The sequence below is a fragment of the Protopterus annectens genome, chromosome 3.part1 (assembly GCF_019279795.1).
Source record: "Protopterus annectens isolate FY-2018-M chromosome 3.part1, PAN1.0, whole genome shotgun sequence".
Taxonomy (NCBI): domain Eukaryota; kingdom Metazoa; phylum Chordata; order Ceratodontiformes; family Protopteridae; genus Protopterus; species Protopterus annectens.
In genome coordinates, this window is record NC_056732.1 from 1866043922 (window position 1) to 1866057563 (window position 13642).

Sequence of the window (13642 nt, forward strand, 5' to 3'; positions counted from 1 at the left end):
TAACAGGGACAGGTTTCAGTAAACAGGTCACCTCGGGATTCATCACAAGAATGGAAATAGCTTCTGGAACTTACTCAGGGACTGGAACACCGGACAACTCACTCTGAGATAAAGAGTCTTTGTCATAGGCTATGTGCTGTGGTATAGGCATGACACCAGTATCAAATGCTTCCAAGTCATCATTAATTCTGATCCTTGTGATTCCACAATGTATCAACTTAGCTTTGGGCAGATATTCTTCACGACTCCAATCCGATCATAACCTTTGGACATTTGCATCCTTACCACTTCTCCATCTCCTAATGGACTGCGCGGTTTGCTAGCCTTATCGTACTAGGACTTCTGGGTTAGGCATTTCTTCAACAGATTGGCTTTCACTAACTTGTTGTTCTTGACACATAGAACCATCAATTGACTAATGATTGGCAATGTCGTTCTTGTTTGTCTCGACAGAAGTCTCTGTGCAGGTGAACCAAGATGTTTATCACGAGGAATAGTTCTGAGATTCAAGAGATTCAGGAAAATGTCACTACTGTCTCATTTCGACTTCTCTAGTAACTGTTGCGCACTTTGAACTGCGCAATCTGCCAAACCATTTGACTACAGGCACTCTGGGCTACTCATGGCATGAGTAACGTCCCACTCTTGGGCAAATATTTTGAAAAACTGCATGCCATTGTCAGAAATAACTTTGTGTGGACTACCACAAGTTGCAAAATGACGCTTCATCTTAGTAATGACAGTAGTGGATGCTATATTGGGAAGTAGGTCAATCTTGAACCAACTGGAGTAAGAGTCTACTAACACCAAGTAATGTTGACCATTCCACTTGAAAATGTCTGTAGCTACTCTCGACCAAGGTAGTTCCAGAATTTGGTTTGGCTGAAGTGGTTCCTTCTGTTGATGCGGCTTTGTACTGTTACATACTGAACAAGATGAAAGTACTCTCTGAATATCTTGTGACTTAGAAGGCCAAAATACTAGTCCTCTCACCCTTCTTTTGGTAGATTCAGTTCCTACAATGCAAGATAGTAATGTACTCTTGTTGCAAAGACATAGTAATAATAACTTTAAGACCTTTTATAATGATACCATTGTCTGACAAAAATCTCATCTCTGTAGGGAAAATAAGGTTGCACTTCTGGAGGTAAACTAGATTGCTTTGATGGCCATCCTTTTCTGAGAAGGTAGTTAAGCTTCTGTAAAACTGGATCTGTGGCTGCGTGATCTCTGAGCTCATCAAGATGTATGAAATAAAAATCTGTCACTTCCATGACTTCAAAATGAAACTGCTCATTCTCATGCTGTTCAGTGGTACTTCTGGGTGATCTGGATAACGTATCAGCAAGATAAAGATGTTTGCTTTTCTTGTAGACAAGATTGAAATTGTACTTTTGCAATCTCAACATCATACATTGCTGTAGCTGAATGCATAGGCCTTCTGAGGATAGTGACTAGAGGTTGATGACCTATTTCAATTTGGATAGGTCTACCATACACATAATCATGAAACTTGGAACATGCAAACACAATTGCCAAAAGCTCTTCTCCATCTGAGCATATTGCATTTCAGTTTAAGTGAGAGTGCTGCACACATAAGCAACAGGTTGATCCTCTTGTAGAATGACTGCACCAACACCAAATTTTGAAGTATCACATGAAAGAATACCTTGGTTTGTAGATGTCATAGTATCGTAGAGTAGGTGGACTGGCAATTCTGTTTCAGGACATCAAATGCTCTCTGGAGCTGTTCTAACCAAGACTAAGATACATCTGACATTTAACTCAAGTCTGGAATGAACCTGCCAAGGTAGTTAACCATGCTAAGAAAATGTTGCAGGGCTTGAACACTGTCTGAAGCTGGCATCTCGAGAATGGCTGTTTGCTTAGAAAGGTCTGGTCATAAGCCTGAACTGGTGAATAAATGGCCAATGTAAGTGGCTTCTCATAGCCTATTTCTGTGGAATGAGCTTAAGATTCAATTGACATGCCCTTTCCAGAACTTTTCTGAGGTTTCTGTCATGCTCTGTTTCACCATTACCTCCTACAAGTATGTTGTCTACTATGACAGCATAAGGATACCCAGAAAAGATTTGCTCCATTGCACGTTGAAAGACTTCACTTTCAGAATTTATCCAAAATGGCATTCTCAGAAATGTGTACCTTCCAGAGTACTGAAAGTAGTGAGCAATGAGGATTTTTTGTCAAGCTGAATTTGCCAAAATGAACTCTTTGCATCTAAAACAGAAAAAATATTGGCATTTGGCATCAAGGTTGCAATGTCTTTGACTATGCACATTAGATGACGTGGTCTTTTCAGTGGCTTCTTCAAATCTCATGGGTCAATACATATTCTGATTTCATCTGAGCTTTTCTTATGTGCTACCACCATGAAAGCTACCCACTCAGCTGGAGTTTCAACTGGACAAATCACACCTTGTTGCACCATTTTATCTAGTTCAGCTTTGACTCTGTTCTGCATAGCTAGTGGAACTTTTCTGGCTGGCCTGATAACTGGACTGACCTCTGGGTCCAATTTCATGGAGTACACAACTAGAAGCTTGCCTAGTTTGTCATCAAAAGGATCAGCATAAGTAGAAAAAATAGACCGAGTGAAATTAGGGTAGTGGTCTTTTATGCTAACATGGTGAACTTCCGTATTAAATGAAAGCAGTCCCATTTTTAATGACTGGACATGCCTCTTGACCACATAAAGTAAGTTGCAACATCTACCATGAGAGTAACATGAAAGCATTACTGAGCCCTCAGTTCGAATCTTTTCACCACCATATGCAACAAGTTTCACACACTTTGCCAAATCAAGCCTTCAAAAGTACACACTCTAGCAAATGTTTCAGCAGACATAACATCGCACTTTGAGACAGTATGAATTTTGAGCTCTATGGGTTTGCCATTTGTCCGAACAGTACAAAATAATTCATTATTGCCCCATAAATCAGCTGCATTGACTGTTTCACTAAGCACTGACACACCATCAACATAAAAAGTAGGAGATGCCACATTACTGCTTTCTAACTGATCAACCCTTTTCTTGAAATGTTCATTTACAATGAAATAATTTGCGGCTTTTGATTTACAAAATCCTTTGAAATTATTCCATTTATTACATTTGTGACATTGTTGACCAAAGGCTAAGCACTTTTCTCTTTCAGATTCATGATTGTTGTGACAGTTAGCAATGAAAATAGGTTGGGGCCCATGCTTTGAGTTTGCTGACTGACTCTTATGCTTCACTGAGGCTGTGTGAACTCTGCAACTTGCTAGAAAGCTCTGGGATTTACTAGTGGGTGTGGCAGAGACTACAGTTGCTGCCATGTGCCTGGGCCTGTTTCTTTTAATAACATGCTGCATACCATTACCATGAGCTTTACTGCAGTAACTTCTAAAGCTATTCTCATTTGTAAGCATATCTGTGTGCTTTTCTGTGAGCTCATATATCTGACAAATCTCAATGGTCTTATGCAACATTAAGTCACTATCACAAAGCAAAATCTTTCTCACAGCATCATTTTTAATACCACACACAAGTCTGTCCTTTATTAACTCGTCTCTTAAATAACCAAATCTGCACATTTTAGCTTAATTTCTTAGGTCAGTTATATATGCTGCAAAAGTTTCACCAGGCTCTTGATCCCTTGTGTAAAATATGTGTCTTTCCATTGTAACATTTGTCTGGGGGTTACACATTTCTCTAAATTTACATTTTAAGCACTAAGAGTCCTCCCATGACAGCCTGTACAACAATATGATGGATTCCCCCTCTCCAGCATAAATAGCAGGTGCATCCACAAATGAATGTTCCCTTTCTATGGCTGTTGACCCAGATACATTAAGTAGAATAAATGCCTCTGTATGGTCATTTTTATCATAAAATGCAGCCTGTATGAAAACATTGTACTGTTGTTCAAACGCTCCTCAGTTCTCAGCAATATTATTACCAAACACTAGTGGACCTGGTTTTCGAAATTCAGCCATGCCAATAAATATGTGTGTTTGTGCATACATTGAAAATATGGCTCTTGTAATTATGTACAAATAAGTTGCCTCTCTGCAGCTTGCAGTAACACACAAATGCACAATAAACTCTTCGAAATATTGTACTTTGCGAAATATGCTCCAAAATGGCTATATTTGTGAAATAACTTTACTGTAACACTGCACAAACATTCGAACACTTCATACACTTCTGATAACTTGGATAGCCTCAATTAATATGAAAAGTACATTATTCGCAAAAACATCGGTTCATAGGTTCATAGGTTCATACTAGGCTATCTGCCCGAGGGCATTTACAAGCCTAGCCCATCGTTTTGTGGCTTACGCCACCCTTTTAGTATGGGGAACTATACCCATTATTTTGCTGTGCCTCTGTCGAGCAGTGACACTGAGGTAATCCCTGGGGTATATCTGCGATCTCCCATCCATGCACATGCAGTCATTTATCTTATTTTTATTCATTTTATGCAATTCGAACTTTATTTCAAACATTTTCCATAGTAATTTCAATAATTCTAGAAATATCAGACATTTTGACTTATTTTAATATCATTTAGAGCTGTCTTGTATGCTTTGTTTCATATTTAGAAAATATGAAACAGTTTCAGCGACTTTTAACATTAGAAATTTGTTTCTGACCATTTTTTTTTTTGCAGATTTTACAAACAGCAAAGGCAGTCCACTCTTACATATACCTCTTGAAGTCCAAGTAGAGAACCTGGAGTTCTTTCTAGCCATTAGATTTGCCTCTTCCAATATCATGTCCTTTAGAAATCCCAGTTTTGACATCATGTTGCTTGTTCCTTACTCCAAAAATGACAAGCAGGTGGGGTAGTTAGTTTAAGAAGCTTTATTATACAAAAACAAATCAAGATGCATAGCAGCTTCAATAACTATAAAAAACTAACTAACAAACAGAGCTTACGCACAGACATGCTTACACTACAACATCTTAACACAAAATGGCACTCGGTCCCTGCACATGCTCAGTAATTAATACATTAGTACATGCCCACAGGAGATTTCTTAAAGAGACATGTACACCGATCTACAGGCGGAGAGTTAATTACAGAAGAACTTCTATAGGTAACTTTTAGATGTCAAAGGAATTCCAAACCACTTAAATTCCTAGAAACGGTATTCAGATCAGATTATGAGGCTTACATATGTGATAACACAAATGAAATCTGTGTAATCATGCTTACCACTGCATAAAGATTAACAACAGAAAAAAATAGCAATATTTCTAACTAAAACCAAGAAAATAAGAAAGAATTGCTGAAAAAGCATCAGCATCTTTGAAAGATTTTTAGAGTAAACCTAAAATGTTATTAGATGAATATGAAAATTTTGACTGTGAATTTGTATCACGTCATAACACATGCAGTAACAACCAATGTGCTGCCACAATTTTTTACTGTCTAATACTATATTCTGCAGTACTGCACACCAACACAATCACACTATCAGTTACACACTATATTCTGTAGCACTCCTCACCCCCATACATACATTTCACATCCTCTTCCTTCAGTACCAAACCATGTTCTGCAGTACTGCTCACCCCAGCCTTCAGTGCCACACCATGTTCCGTAGTACTGCTCACCCCAGCCTTCAGTACCAGACCATGTTCTGTAGTACTGCTCACCCCAGCCTTCAGTGCCACACCATGTTCTGTAGTACTGTACACCCCCAGCCTTCAGTATCACACCCATGTTCTGCAGTACTGCTCATCCCCTGCCTTCAGTACCACACCATGTTCTGCAGTATTGCTCACCCCCAGCCTTCAGTATAACACTATTTTCTGTAGTACTGCTCACCCCCTGCCTTGAGTACCACACCATGTTCTGTAGTACTGATCAGCCCCACCCTTCAGTACCACACTATTTTCTGTAGTACTGCTCACCCACAGCCTTCAGTACCACAGCATGTTCTGCAGTACTGCTCACCCCCAGCCTTCAGGACCACACCATGTTCTGCAGTACTGCTAGCCCCCAACCTTCAGTACCACACTATTTTATGTAGTACTGCTCACCCACAGCCTTCAGTACCACAGCATGTTCTGCAGTACTACTCACCCCCAGCCTTCAGTACCACACCATGTTCTACAGTACTGCTCACCCTCAGCTTTCAGTACCACACCATGTTCTGCAGTGCGGCTAACCCCCAGCCTTCAGTACCACACAGTATTCTGAAGTACTGCTCACCCCCAGCCTTCAGTATCACACCATGTTCTGTAGTACTGCTCACCCCCACCCTTCAGTACCAGACCATGCTCTGTAGTACTGCTCACCCACAGCCTTCAATACCACACCATTTTCTGCAGTACTGCTCACTCTCAGCCTTCAGTACCACACCATGTTCTGCAGTACTGCTCACTTCAAGCCTTCAGTACCACACCATATTCTGCAGTACTGCTCACCCCAGCCTTCAGAACACCATGTTCTGTAGTATGGCTCATTTACAGCCTTCAGTACCACACCATGTTCTGTAGTATTATTCACCCTAGCCTTCAGTACCACACAGTGTTCTGCAGTACTGCTCACCCCCAGACAACAGTACCACACCATGTTCCGCAGTACTGCTCAACCCCAGACTTCAATAACACACAGTTTTTTGAAGTACTACTCACACCACCCTTCAGTATCACACCATGTTTTGCAGTACTGCTCACCCCAGCCTTCAGTACCACACCATGTTCTGTGGTACTGTTCACCCTCAGCCTTTAGTACCACACAATGTTCTGTAGTACTGTTCACTCTAGCCTTCAGTACCACACAGTGTTCTGTAGTACCGCCCACCCCCTGCCTTCAGTACCACATCATGTTCTACAGTACTACTCGCACCTAGAATTCAGTACCACATCATGTTCTGCATTACTGCTCAACCCAGCCTTCAGTACCACACCATGTTCTGCAGTATTGCTCACCCAGCCTTCAGTACCACACCATGTTCTGCAGTACTGCTCACCCCAGCCTTCAGTACCACACCATGTTCTGCAGTACTGCTCACCTCAACCTTTAGTACCACACAGTGTTCTGTAGTACTGCTCACCCTAGCCTTCAGTACCACACAGTGTTCTGTAATACTGCCCACCTCCTGCCTTCAGAACCACACCATGATTTATAGTACTACTCACACACAGCCTTCAGTTCCACACCATTTTCTGTAGTACTGTTCACCCCAGCCTTCAGTACCACACCATGTTCTGCAGTACTGCTCACCACCAGTCTTCAGTACCATGCCATGTTCTGCAGTACTGCTCACCCCAAAGCTTCAGTACCACACCATGTTCTGCAGTACTACTCACCCCAAAGCTTCAGTACCACACCATGTTCTGCAGTACTACTCACCCCCAGCCTTCAGTACCACATCATGTTCTGTAGTACTGCTCACCTCCGCCTTCAGTACCACACCATGCTCTGTAGTACTGCTCAGCCCCACTCTTCAGTACCACACCATGATCTGTAGTACTGCTCACCCTCAGCCTTCAGTACCACACCATGTTCTACAGTACTGCTCACCCAAAGCATTCAGTAACACACCATGTTCTGCAGTGTTGCTAACCCCCAGCCTTCAGTACCACACTACATTCTGTAGTACTGCTCACCCCAGCCTTCAGTACCACACCATGTTCTGAAGTACTGCTCACCCCCAGCCTTCATTATCACACCATGTTCTGTAGTACTGCTCACCCCAACCCTTCAGTACAACACCATGCTCTGTAGTACTGCTCACCCACAGCCTTCAGTACCACACCATATTCTGCAGTACTGCTCACCCCAGCCTTCAGAACACCATGTTCTGTAGTACTGCTCATTTACAGCCTTCAGTACCACACCATGTTCTGTAGTATTATTCACCCTAGCCTTCAGTATCACACAGTGTTCTGTAGTACTGCCCACCCCCTGCCTTTAGTACAACACCAGGTTCTACAGTTCTACTCACACACAGAATTCAATAACACATCATGTTCTGCAGTACTGCTCACCCCCAGACATTAGTACCACACCATGTTCCGCAGTACTGCTCACCCCCAGACTTCAATAACACACAAGTTTTTGAAGTACTACTCACAACACCCTTCAGTACCACACCATGTTCTGTAGTACTGTTCACCCTCAGCCTTTAGTACCACACAATGTTCTGTAGTACTGTTCACCCTAGCCTTCAGTACCACACAGTGTTCAGTAGTACTGGCCAACCCCTGCCTTCATTACCACACCATGTTCTACAGTACTACTCACACCTAGAATTCAGTACCACATCATGTTCTGCATTACTGCTCAATCCAGCCTTCAGTACCACACCATGTTCTGCAATATTGCTCACCCAGCCTTCCGTACCACACCATGTTCTGCAGTACTGCTTACCCCAACCTCCAGTACCACACCAGGTTCTGTAGTACTGCTCACACGAAACCTTCAGTACTACAGCATGTTCTACAGTACAACTCACATACAGCCTTCAGTACCACATCCTGTTTTGCAGTACTGCACATCCCCAGCCTTTACTACCAGACAGTGCTTTGTGGTACTGTTCACCCCAGCCTTCAGTACCACACCATGTTCTGCAGTACTGCTCACCTCAACCTTTAGTACCACACCATGTTCTGTAGTACTGTTCATCCTAGCCTTCAGTACCACACAGTGTTCTGTAGTACTGTCCACCTCCTGTCTTCAGAACCACACCATAATTTATACTACTACTCACACACAGCCTTCAGTTCCACATCATTTTCTGTAGTACTGTTCACCCCAGCCTTCAGTACCACACCATGTTCTGCAGTACTGCTCACCACCAGTCTTCAGTACCATGTCATGTTCTGCAGTACTGCTCACCCCAAAGCTTCAGTACCAAACCATGTTCTGCAGTACTACTCACCCCCAGCCTTCAGTATCACATCATGTTCTGTAGTACTGCTCATCTCCACCTTCAGTACAACACCATGCTCTGTAGTACTGCTCACCCCCAGCCTTCAGTACCACACCATGTTCTGCAGTAGTGCTCACCCACAGCCTTCAGTACCACACCATGTTCTGCAGTATTGCTCACCCCAGCCTTCAGTACCACACCATGTTCTGTAGTACTGCTCAACCCCAGCTTTCAGTACCACACCATGTTCTGCAGTACTGCTCACCCCCAGCCTTCAGTACCACAGTATGCTCTGTAGTACTGCTCAGCCCCAGCCTTCAGTACCACAGTATGCTCTGTAGTACTGCTCACCCCCAGCCTTCAGTACCACACCATGTTCTGCAGTATTGCTCACCCCAGCCTTCAGTACCACACTATTTTCTGTAGTACTGCTCACCCCCAGCCTTCAGTACCACACCATGTTCTGTAGTACTGCTCAGCCCCATCCTTCAGTACCACACCATGTTCTGTAATACTGCTCAACCCCAGCTTTCAGTACCACACAATGTTCTGTAGTACTGTTCACCCTAGCCTTCAGTACCACACAGTGTTCAGTAGTACTGGCCAACCCCTGCCTTCAGTACCACACCATGTTCTACAGTACTACTCACACCTAGAATTCAGTACCACATCATGTTCTGCATTACTGCTCAATCCAGCCTTCAGTACCACACCATGTTCTGCAATATTGCTCACCCAGCCTTCCGTACCACACCATGTTCTGCAGTACTGCTTACCCCAACCTCCAGTACCACACCAGGTTCTGTAGTACTGCTCACACGAAACCTTCAGTACTACAGCATGTTCTACAGTACAACTCACATACAGCCTTCAGTACCACATCCTGTTTTGCAGTACTGCGCATCCCCAGCCTTCACTACCAGACAGTGCTTTGTGGTACTGTTCACCCCAGCCTTCAGTACCACACCATGTTCTGCAGTACTGCTCACCTCAACCTTTAGTACCACACCATGTTCTGTAGTACTGTTCATCCTAGCCTTCAGTACCACACAGTGTTCTGTAGTACTGTCCACCTCCTGTCTTCAGAACCACACCATAATTTATACTACTACTCACACACAGCCTTCAGTTCCACACCATTTTCTGCAGTACTGCTCACCCCAAAGCTTCAGTACCAAACCATGTTCTGCAGTACTACTCACCCCCAGCCTTCAGTATCACATCATGTTCTGTAGTACTGCTCATCTCCGCCTTCAGTACAACACCATGCTCTGTAGTACTGCTCACCCCCAGCCTTCAGTACCACACCATGTTCTGCAGTAGTGCTCACCCACAGCCTTCAGTACCACACCATGTTCTGCAGTATTGCTCACCCCAGCCTTCAGTACCACACCATGTTCTGTAGTACTGCTCAACCCCAGCTTTCAGTACCACACCATGTTCTGCAGTACTGCTCACCCCCAGCCTTCAGTACCACAGTATGCTCTGTAGTACTGCTCACCCCCAGCCTTCAGTACCACAGTATGCTCTGTAGTACTGCTCACCCCCAGCCTTCAGTACCACACCATGTTCTGCAGTATTGCTTACCCCAGCCTTCAGTACCACACTATTTTCTGTAGTACTGCTCACCCCCAGCCTTCAGTACCACACCATGTTCTGTAGTACTGCTCAGCCCCATCTTTCAGTACCACACCATGTTCTGTAATACTGCTCAACCCCAGCTTTCAGTACCACACCATGTTCTGTAGTACTGCTCACCCCCAGCCTTCAGTACCACAGTATGTTCTGTAGTACTGCTAACCCCCAGCTTTCAGTACCACACCATGTTCTGCAGTACTGTTCACCCCCAGCCTTCAGTACCACACCATGTTCTGTAGTACTGCCCATCCCAGTCTTCAGTACCACACCATGTTCTGCAGTACTGCTCACCCTCAGCCTTCAGTACCACACCATGTTATGCAGTATTGCTCACCCTCAGCCTTCAGTACTACACTATGTTCTGCAGTACTCACACCCTCAACCTTCAGTACCACACCATGTTCTGTAGTACTGCTCATCCCCAGTCTTCAGTACCACACCATGTTCTGCAGTACTGCTCACCCTCAGCCTTCAGTACCACACCATGTTCTGCAGTACAGCTCACCTTCGGCCTTCAGTACCACAACATGTTCTGGAGTACTGGCAAATATTTCAGAAAGTGGATCACAAAACGGTAACTAGCAGCTATGGTGTGACATTTGGACTTGATTTATTTTAGAAAAAGAGCTTGCTTGTCTGGGCCCAGCATAATTAATCAAGCTGTATGCTTTCCTATTTTTTGGACGATTGATTCACCTTACCCTAGTGGACATAGTCCCTCAACACTTATTCTAGACTGTGACCTTGTACAAACAGCAGTAAAAGAATACTTATCGTGTACTTACAGCTGTTTCTACTTCCATGAAAATGCTTTTGTTGTGCCGTTGCTTTCTCTTCAGTCCCAGGAGATGGAACAGTTTCATCTTTCCTAATAAATAACCAAAGGAGGTTCAATGGTATATTATACCCTACAAATGAAAACAAGAATTCTACAATTAACCACTGTATCCTTCCAGGAAGTTTTACAGTATGTTTAAAGTGGTGTTATCAGGCACATCTGACAGAAAATGCTAAAAATACACCACAAAAGAGCTATATTTTATGAATAAGTCAACCTCTGCAGACAAGACTACTTTTCCAGATTCTTACATCATATCACTCCTACATTCACTCATGTCAAGAACATTTGCCTAAGAAAGAAACATTTCCACATTCTTAATTTATTGTTCATATGCACACGTGTGTGTGTTTGTAATTATTACACAAGTCGAACAACAGCAGACAGAAGTTAAATTACATGAAATACAGTTAGGAATTCTAGTGTGAACAATACAAATAGAAATGTCTCTAACATGGGAGTAGTGTGCTGATCAGACCAAATCAAATAAGTGCATACAAAATTAAAATATACCTACTTAATACAAGTGTTGACACAGCACTAGTTCTCTTGGATTTAATGCCTTCTTGTCAGAAAACTTGCAGTCTGACATTAACCGTAAGTACATCACCATTTCAAAGTGCTGCAGGAGCTCCTTAACTAACACTTGACTCAACGTTTAAGTTTCTCATTAAGGTGTGATGAATGACATGTAGGTTTGTAAATGAAAGATTTTCTTTTAGGCCCTTCTTCTATCATACCTGTAAGTCACCAAGTCTCACCCCAGTCAAAAGTCAAACTTTACTGTCATTCAGAAATCACACAAGTGCAAAAACTGAACGAAACTCCGTCTCCAGACTCAATGTGCAAACATATAGACTACTTTCACAAACATTTTTCACATGTAACGCCTCGCTACTACATCACAGACATGCAGGTAGACAGACTAATATTGCACATAATTAGAACATATTTTAACACTTTTCGAACTGAACACTTACATGCACGAGACTTTAGTATTGCACAGGTACCTGGTTAAGACATTGCATTGATCCTTGCACAGAAAGCGACATCAGACATAAGCCTGTACATTCCTCTGTAATGGACAGCCCCATCAGAAAGAGGAAGGACGTTCATGGGGATGGCATCAAGGCAACAACTAAGAGTGGTTTGTGTCTTATCTTGTGGCCCTTCTTCCACCTCTTTATTCCATCAGCCAGGAAATCTGGCTTAACCCACCCAACCTAGGCATGATGGTGACTTTAAAAAATGATTGTCACTTCAGGTAAATCGAGTCCACTAGAAAGTATAGATGGAGAAGATTAAAGCTTTATTCTATTTGTTATACAGTAATAAAATGAAAATTAATACTAGCTTTTAATGTGTTTCATCAATTGCTTTTCAAGAAAAGTTTAATATGGAAAGTTTTAAGAGTGATAAGGAATTATGTCACAGAAATGTGACTATTTAAGTTTAATTATGAAAAACAAAGAAAATACTCTTGTGTAATTAATGTTATGTTAAGATTATTGAACAGTATACCAATCAGTATTCATTTAAGTACTAATTTGAAAATGTTTAAGAAATCCTCAGATAACTGGAAGGGGAAAGAGTGTATATTACATACATACTTCTCAACTGTACATATTTTTACAGAATGTCCATATATTTGTCTCATATTTTTGGTCTGTTTCTCATAAAATTGTGGTTTTCTGGCAAATTACTCGCAAATCATGGAGGGCTGAAGTCAGCAAATAATGATAGACATTTGAGATTCAGACTTCATACCCCTTCAGAAAAAAATAGGACAATGCAAAACCTGCTATTTTATCAACTTTTATAACCGCAATATTTAAAAAGTGTCCCTATTTTCGGGCCTTTGTCCCCCTATTATTTATGGCTTTGTCCAGATTTCTTGCTCTAAGAGGTTGAGAGGTATGATTCCATACTTGAATGGATCATTGTTCTTGGTTGGCTCTATGGCATGAACACTCTGAATACTACTTATGAATTTATTATAACAGCAAAAAAATGGAACCGGAACCATGAAATGTATCCATCCCCAGTCAGGTGGAGGCTACAGGTATGTTTACAATCCATAACACTGAACTTGCGAGCACCTGCACCATAGCAGAATCCCCCTCCTCGGACCAGGCCTCCATTATTTCAGAACATTCTGATGACCAGGAACATTCATACTCCCCTTTTGAAGATTCTGATGCAGAGGAGTCCATTCCCTCTGTCTCCCCCCCTGAGAATTACTCTTTTGGGGAAACCCTGCATACCTTGAGGGAG

At 42.4% G+C, this 13642-nt stretch overlaps 1 protein-coding gene across 1 annotated transcript in view; it reads right to left on the reverse strand.

The window, feature by feature from the left end:
* The window catches only part of LOC122798784 (zinc finger protein 883-like), a 101743-nt gene extending 90296 nt beyond the window's left edge, over nucleotides 1-11447 (reverse strand). Inside the window, exon 1 of the mRNA XM_044067893.1 lies at nucleotides 11316-11447. The gene's annotated coding sequence lies outside the window, so the exon portion shown is untranslated. The remainder of the gene's footprint in view (nucleotides 1-11315) is intronic.
* Nucleotides 11448-13642: the final 2195 nt, after the last annotated feature.